Source organism: Vicugna pacos, chromosome 7, assembly GCF_048564905.1.
Source record: "Vicugna pacos chromosome 7, VicPac4, whole genome shotgun sequence".
NCBI classification, from domain to species: Eukaryota; Metazoa; Chordata; class Mammalia; order Artiodactyla; family Camelidae; genus Vicugna; species Vicugna pacos.
Window position 1 is genome coordinate 8585509 of NC_132993.1, and position 15408 is coordinate 8600916.

Sequence of the window (15408 nt, forward strand, 5' to 3'; positions counted from 1 at the left end):
CTCATACTTGTCAAGATAGCTATTATTAAAAAAAGGTCAACTGAACAGAAAGCAACAGTTGTTGGCAGGCATGTGGAGAAATTGGAACCCTTGACAGTGTTGGTGGGAATTCAGAATTGAACAGTAGATATGCAATGGAAAACAGTATAGAAGTTCCTCAAAAAATTAAAAATAGAACTGCCGTATGATCCAAAATTCCCACTTCTGGATATTTATAGAAAATAATTTAAATCAAGACCTCACATATTAGCACTCCCATGTTGATTGAAGCTCTATTCATCATAGCTATAATGTGAAAACAACCTAAATGTCTATTGAAAGATGAACGGACAAGGAAAATGTTGTACGTAACACATGCTGGAGTAGTAGTCAGGCTTAAAAAAAGAAAAGGAAATTCTGTAATATGAAACAAGCATAATTGAAACTCGAAGACTCCATGCTAAGTGAAATGAGGTAGTTCCAGCAAGAGAAATACTGCATAAATCCACTCATCTGAGATATCTAAAACAGTCAAATTCATTGAATAAAAAAGTGGAATGGTAGCTTCCAAGGGCTGGGGGAGAAGGAGATGGGGATCTACTGATTAATCAGTATGAAGTTTCAGCGAGATGAAAAATTCTAAAGATCGACTAGACATCATTGTATCTATGGTCAATAACTGTATTGTACACTTAAAATTTTGTTAAGAGAGGAGTTCTCATGTTAAGAATTCTTAAAAAAAAAAAAAGAAAAAGAATTCTTACCACAAAAAAGGAAACTTAAAACAAATCCCAAACAGGAAAAAACCCTTGGAAATATCATCATCTAGTATTTTTTTAAATCAAAACTGTATTTAAAATTAGTATATTTACAGAAAAGTGCACAGATCTTATGTATATTGTTTTAGAAATTTTGACAAAGGTATATACATCACTGTAAAAATCATTCTACTTAGTGTTTAGAACAGCTCCATTACTGCAAAAAGATCTCTTGTATCTTTCCTAGTCAGTTTTCTACTTAGTTCCAGAGAAAAGCACTGCTCCAATTTCTAGTTTCCCCGTTTTAGTACTTCATGTAAATTAACTCATGCCCTCAATTATGCCTGGCTGCATTCACTCAACAAAATGCTTTTGAGATTGATGCATGTAAGAATTACTTGTTTCTTTATTTTTGCTAAGTATTATTGTGTAGAGTAAATAGAGCAGAGGTTGCTTAACCATTTTTCTCTTGATAGCATTTGGGTCGTCTCCAGTTTGGGATTCAAATAAGGCTGCCGTGACCATTGTTTGACATCTCTTTTTGTAGACGTACGTTTCTATTTTGATTTGACAAGTACTTCTGAGTTGAATTGCTACCTCTTTGAGTAGGTGTATGCTTTAACTTAGTAAGAAATTGCCACACTAAACAATTATGGTTTGTGTGAAATGATTTCTCACTGAGGTTGTAGAGAACTTTTCCTGTGCTTATTTGTTATTCCTCTATCTCATTTTGTGAACTGTGTGATCAAGCATTTTGCTCTTAATTTATTTGATTACTCTGTCTTCTAATTATGTAATCCAAGAGTTCTTTATATATCTTAGATACAAATCCTTTCTCAGATACCTGGATGGGTGGATATTTTTATCCCGTGTCTTGTCTTTTCATTTTGTAATGGCATTTTTGTTAAACATATGTTTTAATTGTGCATCATCCATATTAATTTTACATATGGTATGTGGTAGAGAACAGTCTTTTTTTCCCAATGGATGCTCTGTCACCATTTATTGAAGTGACTTTTCTTACCCATTGAATTGTCTTGGCAGTTCTTTCAAAAATCAGCTGACTGTGTGTTGGGACTATTTCTGTATTCTGTTTCTTTGATTTATTTATTCATTTATTCATTCATTCATTCATCCTGATTAGAATACCATACTCTCTAGATTATTGCACTCTCTGTCTGACTTCATTTTTAATATTTACTGAATTGATATAGTAAAAATATGTCACAATTTATTCATTATTTCTCCTATTAATAAAACTGTCAGTTATGCTCATTTAAAAAATATTTTGGACAGCATCATTATAAATATTGCTTCAAATAATATATATTATAGTTACTTTATGGTATAGTAATATTATTGGAAAAGGTATTAATCATACCAATTGAATTTTAATAGATATTCTAGTAGTGAATTGACTATTTTGTATTTTCCATTTTTACTTTGATATTGCCTGTTTAGTGAGAAGCAGTGGATTTTTGTCTATTTATTTTATATCTAGCTAGCTTACCAAAATTTTATATTAATTTTAGTAGTTCTACATTATTTTAATATTTTTGTAAAGAACAGTTATAGCATGTGTTTTCCCAAATTTTATACAATTTATTTTATTGTTGTTGCTTCAATTCAGTCATCCCAAATGTTTTAATTAAAAGTTGTTATTGAAATATATTCAATTTTTAACATTGTATAAACTTAAAGTGTACAACATGTGATTTGGTACATTTATCTATTGTAATATGATTGCCATTCTAGTGATAGGTAGTTATTTCTATCACATCACATAATTATTATTTATTTTTTGTGATGGGAATAACTAAGATCAACCTCCAAATTATTTTGAAAAATAAAAGGTAGTGCTAACAGGGATTTCTGACTTGGTCATAATTTTAACAAAAATAGCTTCGACATTTCACCACTTAACATGGTGCTTACATTTTCTTTTTGGTAAATATTTCGTCTGATACCTTTGTTTGCTTATTTTATAGCTCTCTCAAAAGCTGCCTCTCCCCTGCCCCCTCTCTGTTGCCCACTATGGAGGTTGAAATGATTAGCTATTCATTTTCCTAAGCTCTTTTGCATCTGGGGGTGGCTTTGTGTAAATATCTTTAGGATTTTAGTCAATATTTTTCAAACTCAAGGTTATGAGTGGAATATGAAATCAATTTAATGATTGGCAACCGGAATATTTTTTAAAGCATAGAGTAAAATAGAAAATCTGAGTGCAGAGCATGTACTGTGTGTAACTATGATTTTTGGAACATTTGCTTCAGATTCTATATGGATATATGAATACTTAATACATATAAGTTTGCTAGAGAATGTAGTTGCATGATTTATGCTTAAAAATTGTGAATGTCACTTGTTCAAGTCACAGTTACTTGGATTTGCTGTCACTTGTAGCTAAATGCATCAGAACTGATTCCAAAATTGATACATACAAACCGTGTGATTTAAGAAATATCTTTTTTAGCTTCGAAAGTAGTTGTATATAGGAGGTAAGGTAGCCATTAATCTATTCCAGCTGGAAAACTGTGGCCCTTGATAGGAAGTGGGGAGATATTTATTGTGTTACGTCCTAAGACAGATGAGATACTCAGAACAGGTAATTAAGGGGCATTTTATGAATGGATTAATTTACAGGGATGTTAAGGAAATCTAACAATGAAATATAAAGCATTCCAAGGAATGGCAATAGCAGAAAGGCATTGCCAATGTCACCCACCTAAAGTTAGGGGCGAAAGTGTGCCTTGCAGCTACAGAAAAAGGCGCAGTACTGGAGTAGAAAACTAGCCTTCCCCCAGTCTGTTTTTTGGTGCCTCTGTTTGAATGGATCCAAAGTGAAACTAGAGGGCAAAGGAGCTTAAGTTTTATATCCAGAAAGATTCATCTCTGCCTGAGGACAGAAAACATTACTACAGAAAAAGATCCCTCTATGCTGACAAGAAGTTCATTAAATAAGAAAGGTGCAAAATCTATGATCTTATATGCAGCTAATATCAAACTCAGAAATATTGAAAGCATTCACAGAACTGCAGGGAAAGGTGGACAAGTGCACCATTAGGATGGGAGATTTTTTTTAATACACTTCTCTTGGTAATTGATAAATTAAGCAGAAAAAATCACTAAGGATACAAAAGATTTGAATAATGCAATTAACTAATTTGATCTAGTGGATAAGTGTACATTACACTCAACAATAGCAGAATGCATTTCAAGCTTGAAAGAACACTTCTGAAAATGGACCACACGCTGGGGTATGAAGAAAAGCTCATCATGTTTCAAAGCTTTGTTATCATGTAGAAAATACTCTCTCTGTACACAATAAATTAAATTAGTGGTCAATTATCAAAAAAGGATAACTAGAGGACCAAAAGTCCCAGATAGAAGGGAGAGAATGAAATATTGTCAGATGTAGTGTAAGATTTCTCAAGAAATTAATAATTGAGGGAAGACTAGAATGTAATGATGGAGTTAATGGAGTAGATATCCTGCAGAAATCTATTCTAGGCAGACTGAAAAGCTGAAGCAATGGCTTTACTATGGCTTTTGGTATTTAAATATGGGGGCCAGTCTGGAGTAGAATGAGCGAGAAGCAGTTAAAAAGTGAACAAGATATCGATCATGATTTTTAAGCCATTTTTGAAGACTTTGGTTTTTATTCTAAGTGAAATGGGAAACCATTGCAGAGTTTTGAGCAGAAAAGTGACGCAATTTGAATTGTGCTTTGATAGGATTACCCTGTTCTGACTTCTTCACTGTGGAGAGACTACAGGAGGAAAAAGAGGATCACGTGAGAGACTTACTAGAAAGTTATTGCAGGATCCAGGTAAGTACTCATTGTAGCTCAGACAAGACGGTCAGTGTGGAAACAGTGAAAAATGATTGCATCTGGATATGTGTTCACAATAGAGTCAGTATGTTTGCTTGTCGTATGAGAGAAAGGGAGACAGATTGTTGGCTTGAGAAACTAGATATAAAGATATGTCGTCAAATGATATATGACATTCTTCAATTAGAGTAGGTCATGTGGGAAAAGTCAGGGGTTCGGTATTGAATACATTTTGTGTGAGATGCGTATTATATATCCAAGTCGAGATATTGAACAGTCAGTTGGAAGTATGAGTCTGGAGTTAAGGGAGGGAAGCCTGAGCTAGGTGTACACATCCGGGCATGGACAGCAAGGAGGTGGTACTTAAACTTGTGGGACTGAACGCTATCACCAAGGGAATAAATATTAATAGAGGTGAAAAAGGGGTCTAAAACTTGACTCTGAAAGCCAACAAATATTGAGAGTCCAATATAAAGAGAAAGAGCCAGTAAAGAATAATGAAAAGTAATAAAGACAAGTGAAAATGGTGAATTAAGGAGAGAGCAATCAATCATAAGTGTTAAACACTAATATGAGCACTAAGAATGAATATAATATTCGGCAAATTGGAGCTTGTTGACAGTCTTAAACAGTACATTTTCACTAGGGCATTTGATGTAAAAGCTGGATTGAAATGGTTTTAAATGAGAATGGGAGCAGAAGAATTAGAGAGAAAAACTATAGACCAATTTTTGAGGAATCCAGGAAAGTAACAAATGGGTCAGTAGCTGAAAGGGGAGTAGGGTCAGGAGGCTGTATATGTATAAAAATAAACAGAGCATGAAAATCTCATGATTTAGGAGTTACCAATTCTTTATTGTGCTGTGGTCTTAGGCAGCATAACAATAGGAGTAAGAGAAGAGAACCAAAGTTTTTTCACTTGAAGTAAGGAATTACTCAGGAAATACACCCGTGGGGTACGGTGATAAATCCATGGACATCTATGTTAATGGGTGTACCTTACCTGTTCTCTCAATCTCTTTTGTTTTCATCTCTCCCATCTTTTTGAACCCTAATAATATACTTCTCAGTATCACATTTGAGCCATTATTAGTCTTACCATCCGTTGAATTTGCTTCTTTGGGTCTCTAAACTTGGCTTTTTCATCTCGAAACTTCACGCAGCATTGTGAGACCAACAGTGCTGCACAGGGAGCTGCGTGGTACTGCCGTCAGTTCTCTCCATGGCATCTGCAGTGCCTGGTTAAATCCTCCCAGGCTTCTCCTGCGGTAGAGAAACGGGTCCATTTTGAAGAAGTCATGGTTAACTCTTTGCTGGCCTTCCCACTCCTATTCTCGTGCTGTTTATTAATTATTTTGGTCCTCATTGAAAGCTGTTGCTTGAAAATAGCTTTAAAAATATTTAATTGAGAAAATTATTACTCAAATTTTTCCTGAAAGGTGAATAAAACATGCATTAATCAGTCTCCGCTGGAATGTGGAACACCTGTGTTTTGTTGGAGCATGCTATGGCCAAGACGCTCAGCTCTTCTCCATTCTCCCTCTCCCTTCCTTCCTTTAGAAACAGACTCTCCGAACATTAGTTGGACCCGGGGCCCCTTGCATAATCGCGACATTTCTATGTTTCCCTTAAAGAAAGGTGTGATCACATGCCTGCAGATTCTGGCAGTAGGATGTGGGCACAAGTGACTCATGCTACTGCTAAGTTGCATCCGTAAAGTTAAGGGTTATTTTCAATACTTTTCCCCTCTGTTTCCATTGGTTGCCATACAGACTCTGTAGTTAAGAGCCAGAGCAGCCATCTTGGACCATAAATTTGAAGCTCAGGACGAGTTTGGCAGAACAGTTAGAGAGAACGACCTGCGGCTCTCATGACTGTAGAAGCACCACCAGCCTTGGGTTGTCGGCCCAGATGTTTTAGGTAAAGGAGAAATAAATTTCCACCTCATTAAATTCAGTAGTTATTTCAAGTCTCTTGGTTATGCCGCTGAACTGATAACCTAAATCACGTACTCTTTTAGCCTCTACGTTACAATAATACGCAAAGAGTACGAGGAATATTGAAACTAAATAGAACTGGAAGTCAGAAATCAAGTATTTCTGAGTAAGCAATGACATTTTCCAAACCAGAAATTGATAACATTTTCTTTTCATCAGCAGAGTTTGTATGTTTTATAAATAATCTTTTGGATCTAGTAGTGAGTTGCAATAATGTTGGGTATTCGTAGCTCATTGATTTATTGTACTATGAGTTAGGTGATTGGAGTCTGGGTATGGTTAAACATGCAGTCATTCCTTAGCTGTTTCAGATGATTAATACCAGAACTGACTCAAAATTTCACTCATTGCCTGTGTATACTTGTCTACAGGAATGATAAAGCACTAATAGATTCTTACTACTATCCAGGGGCAAAATGTGTTTCTCTTCAGCATTTTTGTGACTATCCTAACATTTTACAATGAGTGCCCAGAGCAAAATGAAAGAGCTTGAATATAATAGAGATGAAACAAAAAGTAAAGTAAATAATGAGGCAGGATTGCAGACAGACCTTCTTTTAGGTAGAAATTATTCAATATAACTCTTGTCTTCTGATAATGACCTATTAGAGAGAATATTCAAATTACTATTTCATAGAATCGTAAGTCCTAAAGCTAAAAGGTATGTTGAATAATAATCTGTGGCAGACCCCAGCTCCTGTGCAGGTGAGGATTAATATGCCTGTTTCCCACACTAGTTGATAGCATTTCTTAAGATTAGGAAATGGAAAAAAGTCAGAATTAGATTCAGGTTTCTAGCCTCCTGATATATGAACGCTTGTAATTTCTTGATAGTGTGATGTAAAGTTAGATTTGGTGATTCATTTACTTGGCTTTATCTAGCTACTCAGTTCACTTACTTCTAAGGCTCTAAGGCTGTAAGTGGGGCAACATGTAAGTAAGCCGGATGAAGCCAGAGAAGCGATGATACCAAATGGCTAAAACAAGATGTCAAAGTGCTCAGGAAAAGTGGGGTCAAGTTGGTTCAATTCTAGAAGGGAATCAGGTTAAGTTTTTACATGACGGGATTTCTTTGAGCTTATTATCATGAATAATTGGATTTTTTTTAATGGGAGGAATAAGGTAGAGAATTACACTTCAGCCAGAAGGGAGGTAAGCTATGAAAGACTGTGGTGTGGTTGCAAATATGAGCGTCTCCGGTGTAGCTCAGACATTGAATGGGTTGATGGAAGTTTTCAGTGGGCATTAGCAGGGATGGTAAGTAGCCTGATTGTAAGTTGCTTTGTGAATCAGTCAAGAAATTTGGATTTTTATTTTGTAGGAAACAAACAAAAAAGATTTTATGTAAGATAAAACATAGTTAGTCCATTTTTTAAGGTTACCCCAGGTATCTTTAGAGTTGAAGTTTAACTAAAGTGAAGAAATACTTGGGGTAGGAATAACATACCAATTTTAGACATAATAACAAATTTCCTGAGAGGGGGCAATGCTGATAGAAGGAAAAGGCCAGACTGGATAGGAATTTCTAAATTAGAATTTACAATTAAACATGGGGACTATAAAATAGATGTAGAGGTGGTGAGTATGTATTTCTCCATGCTAAATATAAATTTCCAAAATTTCTGAGCCTTAGTTTTTTTTTTAAAGTAAAAGAGCAATGAATATTCATCACAACAGATTATTAAACTCATGAGAAAAGTAAATCAGATAATGAACACAGAGTAAACATAAGTTCCAGTTAAGTAGTGTGTGTTGAATAAATCATAGTTATTTATTATTTTTATTATGGTTATGATTGCAGTGAATTTAGAAATAAGTATCCTATAGGAAAATGAAAGTAAAAATCTGAACCTTGGAAGAAAGTCAGGGATGTAAAATGTCTATTTGACAGTCATTACTATAAAGGTGTACAGTTAAAAACACAAGATTAGACATGATTCTAATAAAATTTTGTTCTTTGTTTTGTTAAAAAGGAAATTGAATTTTATAAGATTTGAACATCCTGAGTTAAATGAATAAGCACCAGAGCCTGTTAACTATTAGCCATGAGTCCACAGAGACAGTAGAACTGTTGGATTTGTGCCTATGCCTGGATAAATAAATTTCAGGCTTCAAAGCATTCTCTAAGTAGTCAAGTAGGCTGGCTTTAGGCCAAAATTTGAAATATGCAAAAATCTGTCTTCAGATGCTGCCTTTTCAAATCCATTGCAAGGGAGTGGAAGGGGAGGGTTAATAGAATAAGACCTGAAAAATTCCTAGGGGTGATTTTTAAGCCTTAGGCATATCATAGCCTATTCTCTTCTCTCCATCACATATTTTCATAAAAGTGAAATCAAGTTAAATGAATATTTGAAATTGACTTGAAGGCAAAAGGAAATCACAAAAGGGGAACAGAGTATTAGGTAAGCTTAGAGAATTATGTCGGAGACTTGACTTTTATAAGGATGGTTGGTACTGATTATTGGTATATAAAACCCAAGTCACTTGTAGTGACTGCCGACAAAATCGTATCCTTTGCTGATAACAGGATTTCTAAGTCACTGCTAAAAACTGCGATTCTGTTGAACTCAAAACATGATCTCCAAGGACAGTATTCCCAGACTATCTGAGATACATATTTGCTTTCCATGATTGGGCACTACAAACAAATGAATCGCTCCTTCTGTCCCTAAAAGGAAAAATCGCCATTACCACCATCATAATCCTAGGTCACAGACGCTTCTAAGACACGTACGTTGAGCCAGATCTTCTTTAAGCTACTTTTCAATTATTAACTCATTTAATTCAATAGCAACCGTGTAGGTAGCATTATTGTACTGATTTTTATAGATGAGGAACTCAAGGTATAGAGAGTTTGCAGAATATCCCCAAGGTCATACCAGAAAATTCTTTCATTTAGTTGGCTATCATTTCCATGGGCCACAAGTGTCTTGTGGCTAATCTGACTATCCAGGGCAAGTCATTTTTTTATCTGTTGGAAGCGGCAGTGCTGCAGAGTTGTTAAAATTGGTTGCTGAAGCCCTGACTGGCTTTTGGGGGGAAACGGACCTGGTTCAGACCAGCTCTATGGCCTTGAGAAGTATATTTGACCATTTTGACTTGAATTTCTCCATCTGTAAAAATGAAGACAAGAGTGAAGGGGAAAACAGAAGGGTGTTAGGTTCTTGTGAATGCCCCTAATGGGACCCAAGTGCAAATCCCCTAGGTGCTCAGGTGCCAGTGCAGATAAGAGGAGATGGCCCCAGTGTTCTCCTAGCAAGAATTCCCAGACCAGAAGCCACATATGTGGTCATCACTTAGAAATAACTCGCTGGGTGGCAGAACTGTGTTCACAGGTGGCTGTGTGAGTGCTGATATGGCTGGAGCATATCTGTAATAAGCCCGCGGTTCTGTGATCCCCTAAACTCGATGTCTCACTCTGAGTAAGTGCCAAGACAGCCAAACTCCAGGGGTACTTCTTTGAGATGCGAGGCAGTCATCGGGGAGACTTGCCCCTTCAATAGCATTATTATCTGGTTTACATAGTTTACTTTGTTTATTTGATGACTTCCAAGAATCTAAAGTTAAAATAGCTGTGAACAAAGTTGAACTCATCATTTTCACCCACACTTGATTTGGATCAGCCTTTGTGTTCTAACCTAGCTCAAGATGCCAGAGACTTAGCCAGGACTCGGTTTACTAGCACAGACGTAAGAAGTGGCTGTCGCATTTTAGGAGAGGAAAGGCTTCGCTGGACTTTTCAGCTGATCTCTCTGTAGCTGCCTAGTTGTCATACAGTTAGGTGCCCCTATTTAGTAGGTGGGTTTCCATAAATAGTAAGCAATACTATATTTGATTTTAGAAGATTGTTTCCACTTTTCCCAGTTTGAAACTTCACTCTAAAATTAAGGATGCTTAACTCTTTTTTTTAATCCTTTTTCAGTTTTATTAGGTAGAATTATTACAGTTTGACTGCACATATATATCATATTGCATGTAAATACATATATACAATATACTGCACATAATTTTTAAGTTTACATATGTGTACTGATCATTGTTTCTAAGAACAGATTAGAGCTTTAGCTTTTTAAACTTACATAGTTATCAAAGGGATAAAGCCAACCACAAAATATGAATCAACAGAAGGTGGAATCCAATCGTAAAGGACAGTCAAATGTGCTTACATATGTTCAAGAAATAATCATCCAAGTTATAAATAATAAGTAGTTCATTTGTGTCCTTATTTTTTTAATTTTTTTTTTTAGATTCCACATATAAGTGATATCATATGGCATTTTTCTTTCTTGCCCACTTCACTTAGATTGACGATCTTCAGGAAGGACTCTTAACTCTTTAAGCACTCCTAGCACCCCGAGTGACTACTATAAATCACTGCATATTGTGGAATTGAATTTAGGTATAGCTTTTTCCCTCCTGTAAAAATATTTTAATTTAATTGCTTTTTTTTCTTGAATTTGCTTGCTAGACTTGTGCTAATTGAGAAAGATAATTTTATGATTTTTTTACATTTTATCCATAAAGTGACTCTTTCAATTGACATAGGTTTGAAAACTTATAAATATTTACTTCATCATTTTGCAGTTTTCCCCATAGGCTCCCTGAAATTGTAAGCAAGTGGGAAGAATTGAGAAACAAAATTAAATTCTTTGCAAAGCCTACGAAGTGAATTAGAGAAGCAATTCACAATCAAGGTGAGGTAAAACAAATCAATCCTAAGTTCATTTAGGTTCGTTTTTACAAATATTATTAGATTGTGATTCTAAAAATAATTCCACTGATAGAATTATTGCATTTGGCAGTATTTTCACTGAATATTTGGGCAAATTTATACCTACTTGGTGGACTACACTAATTTTATTTGCAAACCTGCCTGGGTTGTATGTGCTGACAAAGATGTGGAACAATCGAAACTTTTATACACTGTTAATAGAAATTCAAAATGATGCAGGTTTCAAAGCAAACTTGGCAGTTTGTTGTATATTAAGATATATTTGACCATATGCTAACACAGCTAATTCATTCCTAGAAATATATCCAAATGGGATAAAGCATATGTCCACACAGACACATAGATGCAAATGTTTATAGCTATTTTATTCATCATTAGAAAAAGTAAAACAATGCAAAAGTCCTTTAATTAGTAAATGAATAAAATTGTGTAATATTCATACAATGGGATAAAATTTAGAAATAAAAAAGAACAGATACATGCAGCCAAATGAATGTACCTCAAAAGCATTAAATAAATTCAAAGTACCATCACAAAATGACTTCTGGAATTAGAATCCTTGAAGACAATGTTTAATAGAATGAGACAAATATGCTTCAATAAAAAAAATATTGAAAGAACAAATTAGCTGATCGCTCTAGATGTCAGATACTTTCTAAAAAGATGTAAAAAGTTACTGGGTAATTTATTATGAAACATCCCTTCTCTCTAGAGTGAGTCATTCCACCGGGGAACGGGGGGGTAGAAATCACACTTTTTGTTACCATGTTTCTGTTAAGGTACAGAATATATATGCAGATATTAGAGAAGAAAGAAGAAAGAAGAAAGAATAAACGTTCTGTATCAGATTGGTAGCAGATTAGAATAATCTAGAAATTGAGAATTCATTTTTATTAAAAGAAAGAAAGAAACAAAGAAAACCATGAGGCTTTACCTCAGCTTATAGTTTTGATTGGACTGCGATGCAGAAACTGAATTCATATGTAACTGACAGTCTCCTGAAATTAGCTAATCTAACTCACGTAAAGTAGAGTCTTACTATCATCACGGTCTGCGTTACTATTGCGATTAATGATGTTAAACCACTTTTCATGCACTTATCTGTTCTCTGTACACCTTCTTTTAGTGAAATGTCTGTTGGTTTTTCTTGCTCATTGTTTAAACTGAGCTGCTTGTCTTTGTTTTATTAAATTGTGAGTGTTCTCTATTATATCCTAGATACATGTTCCTTGTGAGAAATGTCATTTGCAAATATTTTCTTCCAGTCTTTTCTGATTAACTTGAGTGTTTTTCAAGCAACAGGACTTTAAAATGACAGTATAGTTTCTCATTGTTTTCTTTTGTATTTCATGTTTTTCTTTGTATCACATATAAGAAATTAACTGAAGATTATAAAGATTTTTCCTATACTTTATTCTAGAAGCTTTGTAGTTTGAGTGCTTACATTTACCTCCATAATCAATTTTAAATTAATTTTTATATATGGTGCAGGATAGGGTTTTTTTCTCACATAGGTGTTTAGCTACGTTTTCTTCATTCTTTTCCTGCATAGGATTTCCAAGCTTTTTCATCTGTGGCTTCTTGTCATTCATTAATTTTGGAAAATTCCTGTTCATTAGGTCTTCCAATACTTCCCTGTTTCCTCTCTCTTTACTTCTGGGACTCCAAATGCCTAGAAATTAGATACTTTAAAATTGTCCCATAACTCATGGATGCTCTTCTGCTTTTGGTTTGCTTGCTTTCTGTTACACTTTTTTTTCTCGTTATGTTTCAGTTTGAATGATATATAGTTATCATCATTCAAGTTCACTGTTTCTTTACCCAGTGATGTTCAGTCTGCTGAAAAGCCCCCCAAAGGAATTGTTTATCTCTGATATTGTGGGATTTTTATTGCCAACATAAAGCTGACTTTTAAAAAATAGTTTCAGTCACTCCTCTACAATATCACATCTGTTCATGGGCAGTGTCCACCTTTTACACTATATCCTTTAAATATTAATCATGTTATTTACAATCCCAGTTTAATCGTTCCCTCATTAGGACCATTTCTGGTTCTGGTTCTGTGATAAGTTTATCTCTTGATAGGAGTCAGCAGAATTACACCTAAAGATATGTTGCTTTATTTTTTTCACTTTCTTGTGTCTTGTAATTTTTCACTTAATGCTAGACATTGGGTGCAGAGGAACAACTGAACTTGGGGTATGATATTTTTGCTCGGCAATGAGCACTCTCCTCCTTTCCTCAAGCTGTCATGGTGATGAGTTGAGCCAATGCAGACATTAGTTTGGCTGGTTTGGGGTTTTGTTATTGCTCTAGTTATCTTCCATGCTTCCAGTTTTCAAATGTTTCTAGAATCAGGCTGTGACGCTTACATGCTTAGTGTGGGACCAGGGGAACCAGAGGGTTTTTTTCTCAGTATCTCTGCACTGTATTCAGTGCTTCTCAGGCACATGCTTCTGCCTGTCCTTCTAATAACTGAGCCCTGTCATGTACTGCTGGTAGTTTTGTTTTTATTTTGAAATATGTATTACTTCTATATTGTATTCTTTATGTTAATGTTAAGCAATACATTGAAAATATTTCCTAGTATTCTTTCCTGTCCTCTATGTTTTTCTATTTAAAATGAGGTGATACTTTAATAATCTTACCATCAACATATTTGAAAAACAACATTACACAAACATAAAAGCAATGCACTCTGGTCTTTGAAGGCCATAAGGCAGCCCCATGTATACTGACTACTGTGAAGTAAAAACAGCAAGTGGCCGAGCAGTGTATGTATTTCACTCTGCATGAACAAAATGGATATCTGTGTTTGTATGTGCAGGGACTCTCTGGAAGAGTGCAAAGGGAACAGCTAAGAATTACTGACTCCTGAAAGGGGAATCTTATAAGTACAGGACTTAAAAGACTTACTTTTCACATCACACATTTTTATAGTTTAAATATTTTACAATGTGTAGATATTATCTAGTCAAAATTAGCTAAAGGCAATAAGCAGTATAATTTAGTGTTTGAATATTTTAATGTATTTATGTGTTATTTATGTAAATAAATACTTCAACTCAGTCTATAGAAAGTGTGTCCTAAATCCTGGTCTTCCTGAAATATCTCTGAGGCCCACAGAGTTCTTATGGGAGCTGCTGGCTCAGATACGATGTAGTTCTTAACTGCAGATCCACGCTAGCATTATCTGGATAACTTTGAAAAAATGCCCAGGCTCTGCATCAGAATATTGATTTAATTAGTGTTATATATACATCATGTATTAATATTTTCTTTTATTCAATATTCCTTTTACTTTCCCTTTGGGGACCATTAGCAAAGAAAAATTCAAAAACAAAAATAAATAATTTAATAAACAATTATAAGGAAGCATATGTATATGCATGGTGCAGTTCGAGAAGTAGAATTTTGCTGTTTTTTTTTTCAATGAGAGTTTTTCTTTCTTCCCAGCTACTACCTCCAGGTAATGACTCTCCAGATTTTTGGATTAGTTATGTCCTTGTTTTCCTTTATAGTTTTGTCCTTAAAAATATAATATTGCATCCCTAAAAATATAATTTGGTTTTGTCTAGTATAGAACCTCAAGAAGAGAATCCTACCATCTTCTTTATGTCTGACTACTTTCAAACAATTTTATATTTGAATCATCTCTTTTTAAAAGTATTTGTATTTCCATTCAGTTTTGATTGCTGAAATTGTGTTGCATTTTCATTGTATTCCATTGTATGAGCATAGTATAGTATGTGCATCTTTTCTATTCTTGAGGAATATATGGATTGTTTGTCCCTAGACAATGCTCTCACAAACTTTCTGATATGTTTACCCCAGTGTTCACACATGTAGAATTTTCTTTAGGGTTTAGATCTGGGGGTGGATTTGTTAAGTCAAAAATATATGTATCTGGAATTTTGCTACATTAAGTCCAACTTTTTTCCAAGTGGCTGTTTCAGTGTATACTCCCACCCGCAGTACATACAAATAATCATTGATCAATATCTTTGCCAACTCTTGACGTTGTCAGGTTATTTAAAAAATCTTGGCCAAGCTCATGGATGTATCATAGTACAATAAAGCCCTGAGATGCGCAAGGTTGGGTATAAGACA

General features: G+C 34.7%; 1 long non-coding RNA gene across 1 annotated transcript in view; it reads left to right on the plus strand.

Annotated features, from left to right (window-relative positions):
• The window catches only part of LOC140697286 (uncharacterized), a 137863-nt gene that overhangs the window by 117991 nt on the left and 4464 nt on the right, over positions 1-15408 (plus strand). Inside the window, exons 3-4 of the long non-coding RNA XR_012074165.1 lie at positions 4472-4566; positions 11151-11260. This is a non-coding gene — a long non-coding RNA (uncharacterized lncRNA). The remainder of the gene's footprint in view (positions 1-4471; positions 4567-11150; positions 11261-15408) is intronic.